General features: G+C 40.6%; 1 long non-coding RNA gene across 5 annotated transcripts; it reads left to right on the forward strand.

The window, feature by feature from the left end:
* On the forward strand, positions 1-15,608 carry LOC112963424. Of its 5 annotated transcripts, none has more exons than XR_003252597.1 (6): positions 1-58; positions 574-1,664; positions 2,745-2,800; positions 5,139-5,220; positions 9,893-10,063; positions 14,225-15,608. It is a non-coding gene; the product is annotated as an uncharacterized LOC112963424 (long non-coding RNA). The 5 variants fall into 5 exon arrangements; XR_003252596.1 differs by lacking the exon at positions 14,225-15,608 and adding an exon at positions 7,227-7,624 and having other exon boundaries at positions 9,893-10,467; XR_003252594.1 differs by lacking the exon at positions 14,225-15,608 and having other exon boundaries at positions 9,893-10,467.
* The last annotated feature ends 5,168 nt before the right edge of the window (positions 15,609-20,776 follow it).

The following is a 20,776-nucleotide window of genomic DNA, read 5'->3' on the forward strand; positions in this document are numbered from 1 at the left end:
TTTTTTTTTTAAGGCAGAAATACTCCATAGAGAAGCGTCCTGGCGTTGCCCGGCTTGGGTACGGGTCGGTTTTATATCCGCTGTTGGTTGGGTCTTTCGCGGTTGAGCCAAGGAGCGAGGCCTGTCAGCGTGGGAGATGGGGCAGCGCGCCTCGCCGGTAGGGTTGTGCAGCGCAGAGGTGCTGCGACGCCAGGCGCTGGGCCTTTCGGGGGTCCCGGGCTGCGCTCGGAGGTTCCTCCGCCTGCCCACATGCCCTCCCTCCTGTGCCACAGAGTGGGAACCGAAATCATAAACCAAGTCTCTGTTCAGAAGTCACGGCACGGGTAGAATCTTGATACATTTAAAAATAACACGTTGAACATTTTTATTTGGCTTTAGAGCCTGGAATTTTCATCTTTGCTATTTTCAAGCTTTTCTCCAAAACCCAGAGGGAAATAACAAAGCTATTTTTTTTCTTAATGAAAGCTGAGATTAACATCTAATCATCTGCCTTTGGGAGCAGAGGTTTTAAAAACACTGARTATTACCAACTCATGATAGCATGGTAAGTTCTGACAATACTGCTTTCTTCAGAGTGCAGCTTTGAAGAAGTCTGACTGCGGGAAACTATTGGCCCAAGACCAGTGGAAAAGTCTGTAAAGAGACAAAATCCTTGAGGGAAATGAAACCAGAGAAGAAGATGAGACTGCTGGAGGCCTGAGCGATTGAACTAGGTACTGTACCTTGGCCCTGTGGAGAGGCTTCAAAAGCTGTTTGACCTGCAAGAGCTGAAGTACTCGTAAACCTGAGGGAAAAGTTGGAAAGAGATTTGTGACTGAATTCTGCCCAGGTGTGGCTGCAGGATTAAATCCAGCATCAGTCTTCCAGACAGAGGAGTGTTTTGATTTTGTGTTTTTTAGTTCACCAGCTGTTGTTAGAGAATGTTTTGCTCATGTTTTAACCACTTCACCACTGCCGTATTCCTCTCGTCTCCATCACCCTGCCTTTTCATCACAGTTTGGTTCTTCTTCCTCAGTCCTCCCCCTCCCCAGGTGTCATCACTGAGTCTATAATTAGAAGATTTGGGCAAAGATTGCAGGAACAGTACGCAGAGCAGTGTGGAATCTGCAGAGACATCTTACAAAAGCAAACTCAAAAGAGCAAGAATTTGTGACCGGGGTTTTCACGGAGATAAAGTTGCTCATCATTCCTCACTGCCCTGTGCCTCAGTGTCTGGGAGGTGTGGGGGGGTGGGTAAAGTCCCCCACATCCCTTCCCACCATACCAGTTTGTTCCACTGTCCCTCTAGCTGCTTACGCTGCTGTGTTGGGATGGCCTGCCCAGAGATGCTTGTGTTCCCACATCAGAGGCATTGCTTTGATTACCTGTGTGGAGCCTGCTGCTCCCACACACTGACTCCTTCACTACTTCAGTCAGATTGGAGCGGTTGAAAGGAGGAAGGAAGTCGATGAGTCTGTGAAGAGCACATTTATGATGAAATAAATGCAGAATCCCTTTACTGTATCTGGACAACATCATGTGGGGAAGTGGCTCAGTACACCCATCTGTGGTAGAAGGGTGTCTCACAGGGTAGCAGCGTGCACCATTCATCTCAAGGAAGTATTCTCAGTTGAGTGAGAGTAGTGTTTGGAGCTGACAGGAACCTGAAGCATGACCTTTTGGAGGTACATATCGCTCTGTTAATCACCATGAAAGTCCTTACACCCCCTCCTTGCCTCATTTCCTTCCCTGGCGGAGGAAATATCCTGCCAGAAACACAAAGGGCTGGAGGGAGAAGCTCAGTATTGCTGGAATGGCGCAGGCCCCTGGCCCCTATCAGGAAGGGGGTCTAGAGCTGGGACACAGCATCTCAAAGTTTCTCAGGATCCCAGCTGACATGGAGAAGGAGAAGGAGAAGGAGTCAGACTCCCAGTAAAAGGAGTATTGCTCAGCCAGACCCTAGCCCGCATGTGGAAAGTTCCCAGAGCAGGTCCTCCTCTTCTCCTCTGTCTYCTGTGTTTTTACTAGGCACCAGGAAGGGAGGGACAGGTCTGTGGCTAGCAGACCTTTCTCCCGGTCCTGCAGCAAGGAAAAGGAGAATCATGAACAGGGCAGTCGCACTGGCCTTTGCAACTGTGTGGTCAGCTGAGCCCTGGTTTGGATCCTGATTCTATTCCCCACCCTTATGAGACACAGCAAGTGTAATGACAGGCCAAATAAGCATGCAGCTTTTTGAGCAATTAGACGAATCGACTATTAAATACAAAGCACATCCCACTTGTGACAGAGTGAGGACTTGATTGTAATAACAGAAGTATGTGTTCATTATATTCAGATATCTTCAAAGTTTCCCCAAAGTAGAGAACAAAAGCAACAGTTCAGCAGTGAAAATTGACTAAGTTATAAACACTCAGAAGAGGAATTTTAAAGACAAATTTTGGCAACCTTAACCACAGCTGTCATGATCTCACTAGCCATATTACTGAAGAACAGAGGTAATACATAACCACGCAGTATGTACGGTGCTCACTATATGGCAATTCAAACAACTTCCTATTGTATAAAGCCACATATTTAATAGAAAAATATTCCAGAAACACTTCTTAGTTATTGTGTAAGTTTAGAAGACTGAAGAGACAAATTATTGCATATAAAACACCAGTAAAATGACCAAATACAGAATTTGTTGGATAAATGACATCTTTACATGTAAGAAAGCGGTCTTGGGACATTCTTGACTAAATATAAATGTTCTCGTCTTCTAGGAAAGCTGGAAATTTCCTTTCTTCAGAGCAAAAATACTCTCCCATTTTTAAGTCTGGTAAGTTTAAAAAAAAATCACCCTTGAATTGTCATTTATGTTTGTCATTTATGTGTTGACTGCAACTAATAAAACTCTGACTAATTTCTTTCTCTCTTTTCCCCCCCCCCATTTTGCTTTAGAGTAGGATCAAGCAGGAAGTCCAGATCTGAATAATAGGAAGGAACTCTTTCATTAAGAGGCTGGGKTTTTTTTTTATGATAATCATTTAAAGCTGCTTAGGCAGAGTTGAAATATTAGAAAATATTAGAGAAGGTCTTGGAGAGATGGATTAGTAGTCAGAGCTGCGTGATGAAGGTAATGAATCATCTGATTCCCTCCTATCAGGTGTATGCGTGTACACTTTCCTTTTCCTTTTGTTCTGCACCGAATTTGAGGTTACTGGAAACAAACCAACTAACAACAAAGAACAAAGGAAGAAAGAAGAATGTAGAGCAATGGCTTTTTCCACAGTACAAACTAAATAAATGCTTGAACATGCACCTGTGTATGTTTGCAACCTTCAAAACATGAAATATGGATGAAAAACAACCACCTTCCTTAAACAGCATTTCTAGAAAGCATTCAGTAGATAGAGGATTTGTAAACAAACTACACTGGGCTGTGATTCCGTCAGTTCATGCAGAGTATGGTCAGTATTTAAGTTAAAGAAGTGGAAAGCCAAAGCTTGGCCGCAGTGAATGCCATTTAACTTTGACTTTATTAGGACTTTCAATACAGTCTCCCTCAGTAACCTTATGACTGGGGAGATAGGAACAGGATGGGCAGACTACAAGGTGCGTGAAAAACTGGCTGTACCATCAGGCTCAAAAGATAGTGGTTGGTCAATGGTTTGAAGTCTGACTCATGACCAGTTAGGAGTGGAGTTCCTCATGGATCAGTAATGGAGCAAGCTCTGTCTGACATCTTCTCAATGCCTTGGGAGGTGTGGCAGAATGCATCCTCAGCGAGCAGTTATGACTATTGTCATAACATGATTTAGTAGGTAGTCGCATTCTGTTTCCTGTTCACCAAAGTCATGTACATACTGACTGACGTTGACCCCTGCACTCTCCTGGGCAATTACCACATGGCATCCTAACAAAAATTATTGCCAGAAAGTACTGAAGGTCCCATGTACTGTGGAATATCCTGTTTAATATAGGATGTGTCGTCTTATGTGTTCAATTGGTCAGTACAATTTCTTACATAAAGAGCACACAGAACATGGCTTTTCCTATATTTTTCTTGTCATAGGCATGCCTGGCAACCCAGGCCACCACATATTGGGAGAAGCTGTATTTATCTGTATGGGCAGATAAATTATGCATGTGCAAGAAATCTGATGCTAGACTTGTACTTACTGTGCAAGTTCTCTGATGCAGCATGTACAGCAGGACAATATAGTATATGCTGTGAACCTGCCATGTCAGACTTGCTTTGCATGTATGATTTATCTCTCTGGGATTATCCTAGATATCAGCCTGCAAAGTCTGGCTATGTACACTGTGGCATATCAGACATTTTGCGATGTATTAGACTGCTGTGTGTAGCCAGGATTTGGAAGGATGGTGTGCCACCATGTCAGCACTTTAAAGAGAGATTTCCACACTTGAAGTGGACAGAATAACAGTGTGCTTGGACTGCTTTTTTTCTTCTGCATGTTGATCCATGTACATGTTTGCTCTAACACTTACTAAATCCCATTTTGACCACTCTGTGTAACAGGAGCTGAGAGCCAACCGTGGTACATATTGCACAGACAAGCCCAGCAGTAGTTTTGTTCTATAGGGCTTTCCAGGCCTATTGTTTGGAGTATTCCCTATAGTCTGTGTTCCTTAATGTGTAGGTTTCATGTCCAGAGCTCAGATGGGTTATCAGTGTTTCTGTGCAAGATTAGATTTATCCTTCTATTGTTGCAGTTCTTTTCCTACTTGCAGGCCGCTCCCCTGCTTTTTACTGAGTGCTGGCTCTGCAGGCAGTTGTTATTTCAGAATTGTTAATTGTGTCTGCCAACTCCCACATAGCTCCTAGAGCCTAACCTTGTGTGGGGTAACACTGTATTTTCTGTTGCCTCGCCATCAAATGAGGTCCTGTCTCTCCCAGAGTGACATGTAGACTAGTCCATTCTCTCTTGTTCTGTTTTCTCTAGAGGGATTTATGGCAGTGAGCTCTTACACCTGGAGCTAAAAATTCAAGACTGGGCATGTAGACTGTGGTATCTCATATCCACTCTGGAATGGGCAGAGAGGGGAAACTATTACGTAATCGTGAGCAGATTATATCTAAACATTAAGCATGTGAATAGATTCTTGGAGCCCAGGGATTACTTAGTAATTTTTTTTTCCTTCTTAATCAGGGAATATATGGTTTTCCCAAGTCTGCATGTAGAAGGGCGAACTGCCAGAACATCCGTACTTGTTTTGGACAAGAGATTAAAGGTTAGTCTCATAAGGACGTCATTGCACTGCTATTTAACTTTCCCTTATTTTAAGGGAAATCACTAATTTTTGCAGAAACTGTATCTTTGCTTAAAATATACCTTTTCACACAAACTTCTCCACCCTTCTTGTTGAATATTACATACATCAGAAATAAAGAGCCGCGAAGTTAGAGAAAAGATTCCCTCATGTCTCCATACATTTACATGATAAAAATCTTCACCACTTCACCTAATTTGTAACTATCTTCCAGTGCATCAACTCTGACACTACTCATGTTTCAAGATGTCATAAAGTTTCAAATAGCTACTTCAATAGAAACCACAAGGCACCACCAATAACCCAGCACAAAAATACTTCCTTTCCATACTTGAAACAGAATATCATTCCAAAACTATACAGTACTGGCTGCAGATCCAAGATGGGGAAATAGAGCCATGGCAAAACAGCATTGAAGTCTGATCAGTTAAGTTCTCAGAAAGATACCAGTCAAGACAGAAGTTTTTTCTATGGCTAACAGCAAGCTGTAAGATATTAAACCCATACAATCTTAAACTTATGACCTTAAAACTTTACTTTATGGTTTCCGGAAGAGTTTATTCAGATCCTTTTCCAAAGGCTCCTCATCTCTTATAGTTTAATGTTTTTGTCTTTGACTAATATATTTGGGCTCTTGGTACTAAAACAACCTGATTTCTCAAATAGAAAACGTAACGCTCCCCAAATTTTCTAAAATACTTTTTTTTGAAGAGGGCACAGCCTGTGGAATATAGGTGGAGCTAGTCTTTTACTGACATTTATTTGGGGTGAGCAATATAACTTATTTGAATCTTTGCCTCACAAATAACGTAGTCATTTCAAATACATGAGAATTAAAGCTTTATGCTCTTGTGGCTTCTGTCTTAAAGAAGAATGCCAGGAGGGTTTATGAAGCATAGTGTGGTATGGAGGTTTTCCTGACATGCATTTGGCTACATTACTCATTACCAGTTTGACTAATAGGAAAGACAGCCTGTATATTGCCATTCCTATTTTTATCTATCAGCGCATGATAATACAATATACTCARTTACATCTTTAGAATTTCCTAATTCATCGGTAGTTTTCTATAAATACTAACATCTTCTATTTAAGCATCTCCTATTTAATAACACTCCTTCAGAAGGCCGCATCCAAGACAGCACCGTGTCCTGCTAGATAGCACACAGAGCTGGAAGGCACAATGGGAGGGAGTTCAAACTGGAAAGAGGAAAAGGCAGATTTTAAAAATTGGGATAAAGGCTTGGTCTTGTAAATATTTCACTGTACGTGTAGACTTTCTTCTGTAGACCGTCCTATTTACCACATTTTCACAATTGGAACCTAGTRTTATGAATTAAAACAAATCTGACACCTAGAAGTACTTAACTATTGTTCTGTTGCACGCTGTGGCCACTCAAAGCCTCACAGTACATTCTGAAATGGTCTCAGGCTTTCTCTCTTAAAAACAAAGGCTCCTGTCCCTGAAGCAAAAAGAATCCCCATGTGGTGTTAGAAGTGCAGTGCCAAAGACACAGCTGAATAGGATGAACTCCGTTTTACCAGAAGCATCGACACAGATGCTAAGTAGGTAGTTTGATGCATTTAATCTGTTTTGCTGTTATTGTTGTAACGACACTACTAGCAGGAAAAACCTTGGTAGAACTTTCTTTTTAAAACAGAGGGCATGGCATTCATCTCACCTGATTTTATACATCTATAAATTAAGCACCTAGCCTAAGCTATTTTTCTAGGCTTCCTCTGGAGAGATTCAGGCACCTACAAAGGTGATTCATCATAGATACTTATCTTAGATGGGCATGAATCACTTCTGATGTCTTTCTCCATTGACATTAGGGAGAGCCTAGCCCACCTACATTAGACTAAGCCACTAACTTTTAGGTGACTAAAGTTAGAAGAGGTAAATTCCGGCCTAAAAGAAAAATAGAGACTTGCAATAATGGTTATATTTACACTTTAAATGATAGATTTGAAAATGCAAACGGCGTCATCATGGGTGAAAGGTGCCAGTACACTGCTGACAGTCACATTGAGTTATGCCAGTTGAACACCTACTCCCATACTGCCAGAAGGCCAACCTGTGGCTCATGAACTGCGCCCAGCTCACAACCCGTTCAAATCTGACTCCCGTGTTGGAGACATCTTGCCACTGTCACTATGTTCCTAATACTCAGCTGTGGGAGAAAACTAGCCAGGAAGGGCTGCTGGGGCCAATAGTGCCAGCTCACCTGAGGAAGCAGGAGATCTCTGAGGATATCCTCAGGGAAGATCCTAGGATGACCTCTAGGGATCTTTGAGGATCTAGATCTACTGTCTCCTACCCGGAAGCTCCTCCCAGAGCTCTCCAGCCTCTTGGTTCTTCAAGGTATGTGTCTTGTGGCTCTTGGGCCTAGGAAGTTTCTCACATGTGCAGTTTATCACATAATAAAAGGTGACTACTGCTGCTTGATTACTTTTGTCGCTTTACAAAAATATGCAGATTACTAAACTTATTATAGAGATGTTATGATACCTGCACCAGTGCAAGAAACAAGATGTGAGCTTAATAACCTTTACTGATTGAATACAGTAAGCATTCTAAACATACAAAACCACCAGCACTTTCTCATCATTCCCGCAATCTCTTTTCCTTGGTAGAAACAAGAAAAATGACAGGTGTCAGATATCTCACCTTGGAAATAAAACTCTCTCAACAAAACTCAAAAATATGCTTTTTTTGTTTCCTAAAACCATTCCTTTTCCATTAAATTTTGTAAGATTGCTTATCCCATAATAAATTCTTGTTATACCTTCTTAGTCAATATTATGATAGCATTATTTCAACATTGAGAAGAAGCTTAGGATCACCTATTTCATTGTTACAAAAGCTCAACCATGCAGCTACCTTACAGTGTTTGGTATCAATACATTATAGCTTCATTACAGTCGTAAAAGGATGTTAGATGCTAAAACATCCTTGATATCTCTTCTGCATAGAACTAATATGTACTACTTACTTTTATCATTGATTAAATAATAACATTTAAATCAATATTGCTAACAAAATATTAATACTGTTAACAAAACATATATGCCCACTATTATCTTAAAAATTGATCATGTTATTTTACATATGTTCTAAAGTTTGTCATAGAAATGACAGTTTTAGATACGCCTCTCAAGATCTGAAATGTTCTAATCATTTAACCTATATAACCTCTATACTTATAAATGTTAATTTAAACCATAAACACTTTAATGTATATAACAAACCCTATGGATATTTGGCCTGAATTTTTTTAACTACAGACGTTCTGAATAACAGTAAATTGCAGTAGATTCAGATTGTCACTAGAACTGCTTTCATGACTTTGGTTCTGAAACAAGTCCCCTTGAATAATATAGCAATATTGCATATATGGCTATTGCAATATCAGTCAGTTCCCAAACTTAATTTGAAGACTTCAGTTTTTAATGAAGCCTGCTAGAAGGCTCAACCTGCTGAATTTTACATTTGGCCTTTGTAATCCCTAGGAAACAGGGCTACTCCATGTTCAAAAGGGAGCATTTTCAGGGGCAAGGCAATATCAAGCCACTGAAGCTGGTGCGAGTTTTGCCACTGGCATAAACATGATCAAAATAAGGCCTTGAAATTATGACTTCAGTGGTATTCAATCTGTGCTGATCCATTCTTTTCTTCATCAGTGCGCATAAATATATCAACTTTCTCATTTCTAAAGCTGTTTTCATCAAGGGTTGTCAAGCTCAGCTCTCACTTTTATATATCAGTACATGGGATTTCAGTCTACACACATCGGGGTGCAATTTTTTCTTTCAGTTTTCTTAGAGGTTTTCATAGGCAGAAAGGAGTATCTTACTTTTCTGAGTGACACTGACATGCAAATAAACAATACTGAAACTTGGAAGTGTTAATTAGAAATTGTTATAACCTGACTGACCTGCCTTGGCATTATGGTATCTTGCCAAACTGGCTTTTTATTCCTACAYGTGTCTGATTCGTGCCTGTGGTGGAAGCTAATGATTTCATGGAATCATTTGGCTTAATCCTGCTTTCTTTACTCTGCAGAAGTTTTATCTGAGGAAGACTAAGTAAAAACAAAGTGATGTTCACTGATGATGACCCAAAGCAATTAACTCAAATAATATTCAGTACAGATTTCTATTTTAGTAAGTTCAGATATATGATATATTGCACCTGTTGTTTGTTACTTAAATGGGTTTTACACTGGTTTAACTCTGAATTCCAATGTAAGATGGGCCTACAACTGTGTAATTTTCCTGCTTCAGTGCCCTTTTTTTGTAATTGTTATTGCTGTGAGGTTACAATTGGGTCCATCGAAATAAATTAGCCTTTACTTGAATGATGCCATTAAGCAACAATGTAATAATTAGACCCAACTTGTCACAATTTCTGATCACATTGCCATCCATGTAACTCTATTGAAGCATAGCAATTTATGAACAAGAAGGACCACCGCGTCTAGCTGGACGGGAATCCCACTTCAAGAGGTCCCTCCATTAAAAGAGAAGCTGATCTTATGTCTGTGTCCCGACATTTTGCATGGGTGTCAGTAGCTATTTCACAGTCTTTCAAGTGAGATGGGTCTAACATCTTGCCTACTCCTAATTCCAGGTGCTGCAGAGACACTCAACTGCTGACCTGGGTGCTGGGAGCAGACCATCTCCTTCAGCACGGCGCCTGCTCCTGGTGGCCTGGCTGCCCGGCTGCAGGGCAGAGCCACTTAGCCTGGGTGGAGCACCTTGATGACGCACCTATACAGCATCTTGTTTTGGAGTTAGCCTGGTAGGAGTGCAACACCGAGCTCTGCAGTCATATCCTACATTTAACTATAGCTTTATATGCGTAATAAAGCTGGTAGCTAAACCAAAGCTATTCAAAATATGTAACACCAAGTGACACAAATACCAGAACAAGCTCTGTGGGACCCCACTCCAGGGCTGGTACTGTATTCAGTAATTGTCAGTGCGGTTTGACATGTGTGGTTGTAAGCAGCAGAGGAGTGTTGTCAGCATGGTTTATCATACTATCCTTTTTGCTTTCTCTGCTTTTCACAATTTTCAGGAAGAATTACTGGAGGTTATTTTTCTCTGTTCCTTTAGTAAGGTATGTGGTGGTAACTGCAATTCAACATTACATTACATTGCTTACATGACATTATTTACAGTGTATAAACATGATACTTTTAATATCCATGTGTCAGTAATGCCTTTAGGCCCAGGCGAGATGAATCCGATTTTTGGAGATATTTAATACAAACATAAAATGAACGTCTGTCTGTGCCCCAGGAAGCTTACAATTTAGAAACAAAAGACAAGATGGAAAGCTAACATAAACAGAATGACTTAGATGGGGGAGGATTCCACAGTGTTTTTTTTTCTTAACATTGACACCTCAGTCTTTCAAACTATTGGAAATAAGGAAGTTGCTACAATTGAGAAGGAATGGGAAGGGGAAAAGGAAGGATAAATAGTGGCAAAGCAGTGTGAAGGGAAAGAGCAGAAAGAATAAATTTGAATCAGAGAAACTTTGATAACTGACTTCATAGGAATAATACAATAACAAGGGGAGAAAATGTCCATGATCAAATCACATAAGGAGCCAGTCCAAAATTTCCAGATAGGTTGCTGATGCTTTATGGCATCTTTTAAGTTCAGCTGGAAGAAAAGAGTCTCTTTTCTCCAGGAAACTGAGTTAATCTGCAATGCTTTTCTCTTCCAACTCAAGTGACTTGTGTTAAGGGAGCAGCTTTCAGACAAGGACCCTGGATTGAGTCCTGTTTGGGTACAGTGGAAAATTTCCAGCTGTAATTTAAAGCACCATTCGCCTCTGTGTCTGGACTGTTAATTTGCCGTGGGGTCACTCCCAACTTACACTACTGCTAGGACATTAATGCTCTAAATAACTGCACCTGCTATGGTAATGAAAGTGTGTATAATAGCTCCAGTAATTTAGAAAATTGAGTATTGTGTTGGGGTGGGAAGGAGGAGAGAAGGGCATGAGGGACTAGAACTTGGTCAAAAGGAATACAGATTTCAGATCACTTGCTGTACTCTTGCCACAGTGTTATCAGTGCTGCTAGTACAAAGCTTTCAGTATTTTACCAGCTCTTTTCAACTTTGCAGTTGAATGTGTTGAAGAGTAGGAAGGCTTTCTGAGTAAGGAGAGAGGGAATCAGGATTATGTTAATTAAAAAAAAAAACTTTCTATTTTTTGCTGGCACTGTTTTAAGATTGGGAGATTTGTTTAAGACTGATCTTTATGATCAGTCTAACCTGATCTCTGGCAGAAAATAAGGCATCAGGCTTCTTTGAAACATAAAACCACAGGGAAACACGGCTGGAAGGGACTTTGAACAATCACCTAATCCATTCCTTGCTCCAGTCCAAGAGCAACTAAACCAATATGATCCCTGATAAATGTTTGTCTAACCTGTTTTTGAAATCCTTCACAACCTCCTCAAGCAATCTATTCAAGTCCTTAACGCTGCCTACTGTTAAAAAGCCATTTCTAATGTTTAATCTAAACCTCCCACCCGCAGTTTACACCCATTACTTCTTATCGTGCTATGCTGGGCATGAAGGACAGTTTAATTCTCTTCCTCTCTCCATCCATCTTTTATGTATTAGATAGATAATGTTTACATTGTTTTAAGTGAATACAATATATGCCTTTTTATGTGTATATGGAGTTAGATGAAAATAGGTTACAGGAAAAAATACGAAAAATTTACGTTTCCAGCTGAGACAGTCATTGTAGCCAATCAGGTAGCAAGTCTCTGGGATGGAGAAGTAAGTGACTATGATGTGTTTGAAAACACTGGGCAGGGCAGGAAGATTTGCTTAAGGCAATCTGGGGCCCCAAACATACTGCATAAGAGGGAGGCTGATGCCTGCCATGTGTTACACATCTCTTATGACAGTGCCTATTTGGCATTTCTGTCTCACCTGCCCATGTCTCAGCCTGTATCTCTAACCAGTCACCTGGACTGTGGCCAGGACCTGTAGGTGCTTTTGTTAAGCATGATTTGCAGAGATTAGATTAGTTCTTTTCGTCCCTCTTTTCCTCTCTTTATTTTTGAAGCTCAACTCAACTCACGTACATGCCAGGAAATACCTTCCTCCTCCTTCATCCTTCTTATAGGTCCCAGCAAAGATCCCCAAAACTCTGTTATCCCAAATGATCCCAGATATGAATCCCCAACTCTGACCTCAGCACCTATTCCAGACCGATAACTCTTAGCACACGCACTGCAGGTATTTCCTAAGTGCCACGCAGGCATCTCAGTGACCACAGGCACTGAAAAGCACTGGCCTGCTCATCCTACACACTTCGCCTGTCCACTGTGTCAGCTCCCACGTGTCTGTCACCGGTGAGCTCTTCCTGGCAAGTGTCCACTGAAGAGTATGTAGATTCTCAACCAAAGCTTCAGGGTTGTGTTTAAATGATGTAATAAGTCATTCTGCGTAATTGCGCATAATTTGCTTTGAATGTTACGCATGCAGCTGTCCACACTTTGGACGCATGGAGTGCTCCAGGTGTACTGTATACACTTGGGTGGATGAAACAGGCCCACAGGATACGGTCCTTGTCAGACGGAGTCCTTTGAGGGGATAATACTGGCATGTCCCAATGGAGCGAACATGCAAAGACAGGAGGCAGTTTACATGATTTAAAGCTGTTGTCTGCAAACTTGAATAGGCACTGATTATACTGAGGTCACATTTTATTTTCTGTGATGAAGATCACAAGCTTACTTCTAAATTAAAAAATATGAAAACTCACATTCTTTTGCTCTTTGCATGATTCTGAGAGCGGGGACCTGAAATGTAACACTACAGTGTTGAGTATACTGGCAAAATGGTTAGATTCTTTTTGAGTGAATTGTTTTCCTCAAAAATTGATTCTCCTGTCACAGAAATTTTGGAGAGAAATATGGAAATATGGAAATTATTCCTGAAGTCCACGGAGTCTAAAATTGTCTTATTCCATTCTAGCAGAGAAAAGATTTCACAAATACACAATATGATTGAATCTTACTTCCAGACTAAATTTGAAAGCCAAATTTCCATTTTGCTATAGTTTCTAGAGCAACACAATTTGTATAATAGCTTAACTCTAACTGATACTTATTTTTATTGAGGAAACCATTTCCTAGTCTTAGAATGGGTGTTGGGTATGGGAATTGGTATTATCTCTGATGGTATGAATTGTTTTGAAAGGAACTGAACTAATTAGCTGGAAAAGTCCTTCAAGTGCAGAGTTTACTGTAGATAACTGTGACACCCAGTGGCCATTTGCAGAACCATAAAAACGTAGTGCAGGATGACTGCAGTGAACCTAAAGACTACACAAAATACTGAGGTTAGCACAATTAAAGTATGCTTTTATTAGTACTTTTTTTCTCGGTAATGCGTGCATATAGCGAAAATAAACTGTTTTTTGGAGATGTAAGATTTTCATTCATTTACTTTATGTTTTACCATATTTAAAAAATATATATAAATATATATATACACACACCTTTTTATTTACCTGTACAAAGCTTTTTAATCTCTTGTGATGCTGAGGGTACAACTCAGATAAAACATACCGGGTGGCTGGCAGAAAGTCACTTTATCGCTATGAAGTGTGAAAGGGCTTTTAATTCTCATTGGCTAGAAGTTGGCTCAGAAGATTAGGAGAGAAGGGGACCTTGTTTCGCCTCCTTTGTTTGCCACTGACTCATTATGTGACTTAGGGCAAATTCCTTGTGTGAATGGTTGATAAATCCTTCAGTCAGTCTGTTCATAAAGGTGCAAGGTGTAAGTAGTAATAGTCTAGGAGGCATTCACTTCTAACCATTTATACCATAGTCAAGAATGATTAAATTGTATACTGTGTATATTCACATCATATTTGTATGCACAAACATAATATTACTTTATGTGGTGTGTTTTATTACAGAGCACTGGATACAGGTTTAGTGATAGAGCCCCATATACCCAGGAAATGAGAAAATCGTATCTATTGCTTATAGATCACTGGACATATAACATTTACTGCAGATGACATGTTTTAAATAAAGGAATATTGTCAAAATTCATGATATCTAATTGTACTGGACCAAGCAGCACATGCCTGTTAAATATATTGTTATATATATTGTTACGGAATGCCCCATGGAACTAAAGAACCTTTTTCTTAGAAGTAGGAAGAGTTACACAGCAAAACGAGCAACATCAGAAGGCATCCAGTTAGAAAACTGCAGATTAGACAGAGCTGCAAAATCGGTTATTGCCCAGGGCCCTCTTCTTGGCTGCATTAGCCATGTCTATGCCATATGCCTCAACAGTGCTTCTCAGCTCCTGGAGCGTGCATGTCCTGGCTACATCCAGAACTGGGATGACATCTCAGTTCCTGCCATTTATTCATCTCTACTCTATCCAGTTTCCATGCAGGGAAACTGCAGGCTGAAAGGGAGCAAAGAGCCATTCTAGCAAGCGCACCCTTATCTGGGCGAGGAGAGAAGCAAGCATGTGGGGCACAAAAAAAAGGAAGCTGTACATACAGTATTACTCTCCAAGAACATCCATATTAATTTTTTCCCACAAAAAATTTTGTCACTGATGACCATGGATATTTCACGTTTAACAGGATCACATAAAAGGAAATGATTAATTGTTGTAATGAAGATACTTAAATACTGACCGCAAGATAAAAATACCTTAAAACAACCACAAGTGTTGGACTTAACTTTGTTGTCATGAAAAATATAGAATTTTTATATGTAATTACTTGGATTCCTGCAACATTTAGTAGTTCTGGTTTCAGACCCTACTGTGCTGGTCTTTACAAGGACATAAAGACAAAGTCAATCCTACTTCCAAAAGCTTACAGTCTAAAGATGACACAAGCAACAACAGATGGAAAAGGCAGAAAAGAGCACCGTAAGAAAATTAAATAATACTTCATAAAAATGTGTTGTTTACTATGTAGACTAGCAGATTGTCACCTGGTGTTCTTAACTGCAGTATGTAGAAAAGGCAGAGCATTTTTGTCCTTCAGCTTCTGGTAAGAATAAAGGTATTTGATATGATATTGTTTTAACAAGAATATATGCAGGTACTTACTGATATACTAGTAGATGTATGCACTTTTTTGGTTTAGTCTCTGGATCTAGAAGTAAATGGCAAAGACATCTTTTGCTTTTTGTTTATGTCTTTAAACTAACACTGAAATATGGAAGTTTGCTACAGAAATTTTAGTTTTTGCTCAGTATGTTTATTCTGTGTTCAAAAAACTTGAATTCTACCTCTGGGTCAGAGCTGTCTGCCTTTGTTTCTTTTATATTACAGGTGGCTCAGTTCAACCTAGACTCTCACTTGGGTGTTTGCTGCTTTTTTAGCTTTAAAAGGTTTGACTTAATCCTTGCAGACTGGACAAATCATGTTAGAAACCAGTTTGTCTTCTGCTTTGTTTACAGCATTTTTTGCTAGCCAGCATAAACAAAGCCTCAGGTAATTTGCCATCTTATTCTAGAGCGGGTGTCTAACAAGTGCAGTAAGTGCAGTATCTTTTGCTTACATTGTGAACTGGGTATTTTGCTGCCCAGTTCTGTATTCCTTATTCTAAAAGCATATTCTTGTCCTGTGAGGAGAAAGCTACAACTCACAATGTGCAAATTAACATTTTTAGATAAAAGAAGATGCAAATACATGCTAGCTGGAAGAAATGTGTTGAAATGTTTGAATTACAGGAAAAAGAATATGTCGAGAGAAGAAAGAAATCTGACACGCATGTTGATATTTACCTTAGTTTATGTGTTGGGAAGAGGAAGGGATATATGCTTGGAAGAGCATGAATGGTGTATTTTATCCTTTCATGTGTCATGGGGCCTGGCATGTGCTGGACAGGAATCTCCTGGTAATTCTTATTAATTGCTATGCTGTAACAGACCAGTGGCTCACAAAGTCTCCCCGGTGACCAAATGTTTCAGATACAGACATAAATATCATATAATACAAATTTTCCAATAAAGCTGCATCCCCATTGATTAGCTGGTGCCCTGGGGTCTAGCGATAATAAGTCCTTCTAACTTAAACCTACACGCTCGTCCCTCTTTTCATGCCACCGTTTTGGGACAAACCAGGTCTTCCAGGGCTGGTGTTAATTTGGTTAGAAATTAGCTCCACACTCTTGAGAGCATCAAGGCCTGCTCTTTGGAATCGATGGCTGCTAGGTACACACATTCATTTATTAATTCGCTCAGGAAAAAAAAAAGGTGAGGGAAGAGCACCTAGGACTGAAAGAAAGCCAGGGAGGGCTGGAGCAGCAGCAGCCCCAGAACCTAGACACGGGGTGAACTGCAGCGGGCTGTTGGGAGATCAAAACAAGTGGATCCACCCTCATAATCTTCTTCTTGCACAACCCCTGGCATGGCTGTACGTAGACGTGTTTCACTGTGAAGAGAGGTGAAAAGAGGACAGACTACTGACTTACACAACTGTCAGAGGAGATAGAAGAGAATTTTCAGACTCCAGCCCCTGCAGCCTGTATAGCAAGTAAAATAACAAGTCTAAAGGATATAGCAAGCAAGCTGGTTTTGTATCAGGATGCAACATTTAATAATTACCAGGCCAAACTCCTGCCTTCTGGTGTTTTGAATGTTGAGGTATAAAAATAAAACGTGCGAAATACAAAATAGAATTTCTGGATGAGAGCAAGGTTTTTAAAAATATAGTTGTTTAAATACTGCTCCAGCAGATATAATGCAGAGCATACCAGCTCACTAAGTCACAGGAGTTCAAAAGTTGAAAATGGCTGTTTGGGACTTGTGTATATAAACAAGTGTCAGAGGAGCTGGATAAATTCATTTTCTTGAAGCTGAAAAACCTTCTCAGAGCCTACCAATGATAGAAATTTCATCGTGTTCACCAGAAAGCCTTCCCAGAGCATTCAGCAACATGTAGTTCCAATGTCAGCCCTAAAAGTCTTCAAACACGAGTGGACTACGAAATTGTGAAGTATCCTCTGCTGCACATCCTTTTGACATACAGTACGCTGCCTTCTTAGCACCAACATTTTCAATGTAATTATATGGGCACAAAGAAACTCACGTGTTCAGAACAAGTCTTGGTCACTCTGCCGCGAAAAAGGGTGGCTGTTAATTTAAAACTGTAAACAAACTCGGTTGAACCCATGCAACACTGATGCAGGAAGTTCTGAGAAGAACTGTGTTACTCACCCACAAGGGTTGTAATTTGTGAGTTCAGAAAACGCAGCTAAGAAAAAATAGAACATGGTTTGGACAGAATATTGAAATGATGAACTCATTATTAACCAAGAAAAAATCTTGTGGACTGTAAATAGTTCCAGAATGGAAATTGCCAAGATATGCAGCCACTGGTCTCAATAAATAAAATGCTGTGGTGTCAGCAAGGTAGGACTGTTCCTGGTCGATGGAAGTTTTGTGTTTTTTTCTCATCTGCAGTCACAGATACCAAAGGGAAGAAGTAAATAACTGATCAGTTCATTGCTGTGATTGCTGAGCAAAGGCCTGTGTAAAGAAATATCTTTGAGAATAAACACACAGAATTATTCTGTTGATTGACAGTAGAAAACCATGGAAATGGACATTCTTCCTCAAAAAGTCTTGTCTGCTGCTCTGCAGAGGCCCAAACGAGCACTGTAGCATTGCTTCATCATCACTTAGGTCATGTAGTATACCTGGGGAAGTACAGGGAAAGGGAAGAGCCAGAGATGGAGAACATAAAGAAGTTAGGGATATAAAGTCTGAGCCATTGATTACACTGGGATTTCAACCCAGCTGTACTAGAAATTTGCTCTATCAGTTTGGACAAGCCATGGCACCCGTTGGCACCTCACGCCCTTATTTGATTTAGGGCAGAAGTTTCACGATTAGCCTCAGCCAATCCAGGCACTGCTGCCAAAAGGGCCGGTCTTCCCCGCTCTTACCTCTGAGCAAGCAGTCACGTGGCCATACAATAAATTGATCCAGCTGAAAACCAACCCTGAAAAAAACAAAGATTAGCTTTTAATTGAGCCTGGAAGTTAAGCAAGCCCTCTCTGCAGCCAGATGGTTGCTGGTGCTAATGAAGTGGATGGCGTGGGAGTGAGCAGCTATAGGGAGTGAGCAGCTATAGGGAATGAGTGGCTATAGGGAGGGAGAAGGCAGATGAGTGCTCTTGGCAGTGGTGCAATTCAGCACGCGAACCTCCCTGTAAGCGAATACATCTGTGTGAGCAAGCAGTGTGGCCCAGCAGGATTGCCTTTGCAGAGAGAAGCGGGTTGTGCCGAGGTCCCAACAGCCACGCTATACACATTTTAGGGTTTTATTTTGGCTCTGCTCTAGGCTATTAGGTGGGCTTCTGAAGCACATCCTCCAGTTTAGTTTCATACAAAAGGAAAAGCTACCATAGATGTCCCCAGTGGTACCCAGGGGGTACCTAATATTGCTTGAGGCCTCTGGGTGCTACTGTAATGAAAAGCTAAAGTATTCGGGCTCTATTTAAATTCTCTAGTTGTGGATGAGAGGCAGGACTGTAGCAGATTCCGTGCTGAGTGAGGAAAAAGAGACCACGCAGTGTTCCCAAGTTTTTATCACCTCGTTTTGGTGGGTCCTGCAGAGCCATGGATGAGACGCTTCTATGTTCCTTGGCTGACGTTCAAGCCTCTGTGCAGTTTTCTTTGGTGGTGATACCCGTCATGCTTTTCCCCTGTTTGCGATCATTATTCTACCAATATACAGCTCTCCTATTCTTAGCTCCTGAATACTTCACCAAAACAGCTTATGGACTCACACTCCAGTTTAAGTGAGTCTTTCTGAGCAGGGTCCCTAATTTGCCTTTTGGGGGTGTTTTAGGCAGTTTAGTGGGTTTAGCATTCACAAATATTTGTCATCAGTCATTCTGATAGCAAAGGAAGAGACAGCAGGGGGCACCAAATCTGCATAATTCTGTTAAAATGTCAGCATTCAGGCCCATGCTCATAAAATTAAAGTTATTATGCGTACTGTGAGTTAACATCTGGAATTTCTTTCCAACACTGATTTTTTTTTAGGATACCTCTTTGCTTCTCAGGTGCTACAGTGGTGTAAGCAAGGGTCAAATTTCCACAAATGCAGAAATCTGGACCAGTAGCAGACCTTTCCTGCCAATTGTCATCCTTCTCCCTTCCCTAGTTTGGAGCTGTAGCCCCAGAACTCGACTCAGGAAGATGCTCTCTCTAATACTAAATTTGGGGGAGCATTTGTATTGGCAGAATTGGATTAACTGAAAGGCTTTGTCTTTCAGTTCTGAAGTGTGCCGGTATCAGCATTGGGAAAAGATTTCATGCYGAAATCAGCACTGAGCTTCCTGAAGACCTTTACCTCTTCTGGGCATGCAAAATGGTTCCATAGCTAGCAAAGGTGATGTAGTTTAACTCTGCCTCTGTTCTTTTTCAGAAGCTAAAACTAAGGTATTACTTATTTTTTTAATAAAAAATCCTCTACAGAATAACAATGAAAGGCAAAATATATTCCCTCATGGTTGTTTCAGTATTTGGTTTAAATGCAGACTCGGTAAGGTATGGATCTGATTAGAAACCGTCTTCATGTGAGTGGTTCACACTCATAGGACATCTGTGGACATACTCGGGAAGAAAAACCTATTACTTGTGTATGGAAGTACTTCAGGATTGGATCCTCYTTTGATAGCATACAAACACAAGGAACATTGCAGTTTGGCAGACACTTTGAGAAACCTATTTATTGGGAACTACAAGTAGAGCATTTCTATTACAGCCAAGGACCAGGAAGATGAAAAACCACATTCAAACCCTGCTGAGCTGTTCACTACATGATTTTTTTTTCTGCCCTGCAGCCCAGTCTTGGATTTACATCCTTCTGAATTTACAGTTACTTTCTTTGAAAATCAGGCTATTGATATAGAGAGAAAACGAGGCAGGAAAGATGGTCGTGTGACTAAGATGAGAGCCTAGAACTAAGATATGACTGCTTATTGTGTGGCTTTTGGTAAGTAATTTTTGGGTCAGATTCATAAAAATATTTAGTTATTTGAAATGTGAGTTCAGCTGGATTTAGGTGCATGCCTAAACAAGTAGTTTTTGCTTCGAGGTCTGTTTATCTATTTTAAATGTAATCACTCATTGCCTAAAATAGGTAAGCAACATACCTGCCAGCCCTTCCAGAACAGGCTGTTCTTACCAGCAATTGCTATTGTTTCAGACGGCACCAAAATAATTTCTCGCTGTCAGATTACCAAAACTTTGGACAACAACAGCTGCACACGTGCATATCAACAGCTCCGCAACTGCCAAACAAGTCTCTCATGTTCTATGTTGAACCTACGGCACATGCGCAGCTCATCTGTGCATGTACAGTGAGTCCAACGTATTTGGATTCAGTGATATTGGCAGGTCTAAAATGTTAAAAGCAGGACCTAGAAATCATGTCTGCTCTCCTCCAAGGGCATATCTCATCACTGGATTACTTGC

The sequence above is a fragment of the Apteryx rowi genome, unplaced genomic scaffold (genome assembly GCF_003343035.1).
Source record: "Apteryx rowi isolate R43461 unplaced genomic scaffold, aptRow1 scaffold_169, whole genome shotgun sequence".
Classification (NCBI taxonomy): Eukaryota; Metazoa; Chordata; class Aves; order Apterygiformes; family Apterygidae; genus Apteryx; species Apteryx rowi.